The following is a 1,238-nucleotide window of genomic DNA, read 5'->3' as shown; positions in this document are numbered from 1 at the left end:
ATTAATTTCTTTCTAATTTTATTAGAGACGGGGTCTCGCTCTTGCTCAGGCTGGTCTCGAACTCCTGAGCTCAAACAATCCGCCCGCCTCGGCCTCCCAGACAGCTAAGATTACAGGTGTGAGCCACTGCGCCCGGCCTCAAAATACTTCTAATACTAAACATTGAAATAAACGTGAGCTATATATACATTTCAGAAAGACTAATAAAAACAAGATAATTATTTACCCAGTTATTCTACCTCGGGGTCTCGGGCGGCTGACGCCTGTCCCAGGAGCACAGGCGAGGCTCAGGCCTGGCGGGCGCCGCACATGCAGAGCGCGCACGCCCGCACTCACCCGCCGGGCTGCGTGGCACGCCGCCTCACCTGACGTGTGCGTCTCTGGATGTGGCAGGAAACCAGACTGCCCCGAGGAAACACACAAGGACGTGGGGAGAATGCGCAAACGCCACACAGACAGTGGCCCTGGCCTGGAAGCAATTTTTTTCTCATCAACATTTTAACAGAATGATGTTAGAGAAATGCATTATTCAAGGACCCGCTGTGTGCAGTGACCTCTCTCCTGTTTTCTGGGTGGCAGGCCCTGTGCCAGGTACTGGGACACAGACCACGTGTCCCTTCCTACTGGACTCAAAGTTTCTCCAGGGCAGGACCCAGGCTGCTGCATCTCTGGGTCATTGAGGACAGGATTAGGGTCCAGAGGGTCAGCGTGGGAAGGACCCTCCTGGCTTGTGTAGTCCAGCCTCTCGTTGCACAAAGAGGGAAACTGAGACCCAGAGAGACAGGGAGCCTTGCGCCGTGGGCCCACGGGAGGCCGATTCAGGCGGGCAGTGTCCACGGTGGCTGGAGTGTGGTTCGCGCTCACCAGCTGTGCGGCTGCGGGCAAGGTGTGCCACCACCTTCGGCATCACCTGTTCACCCCATCGGGTGCCCTGGCACATGCAGGTGTTCAGTTCACAGCAGCTAACGACATTACTGAGATGTTACTCAAGTCAGAGTGAGGAAGGACTTTGTCGCAGCCAGAGCCATCCCAAGGTCATCATAGCAGCGGCCAGCACAGATGGAGCACTTCCGGGTCCTGGCGTAGACGTTCGGTGGCCTGCCGAGGGTCTCCCAGCCAGGAGGGCAGAGCCGGAACAGCAGAGCTTGGCACCCAGCCGGCTGCGCTCACTCCACCTCTGGGTGCCCCGTGGGGCGTGCCCTGCCCTTCCCCAGGTGTGTTGGGCCAGGGCCAGCGCG

The sequence above is a fragment of the Propithecus coquereli genome, unplaced genomic scaffold, assembly GCF_000956105.1.
Source record: "Propithecus coquereli isolate 6110/MARCELLA unplaced genomic scaffold, Pcoq_1.0 Scaffold926, whole genome shotgun sequence".
Taxonomy (NCBI): Eukaryota; Metazoa; Chordata; class Mammalia; order Primates; family Indriidae; genus Propithecus; species Propithecus coquereli.
This window is presented reverse-complemented; position numbering follows the sequence as displayed.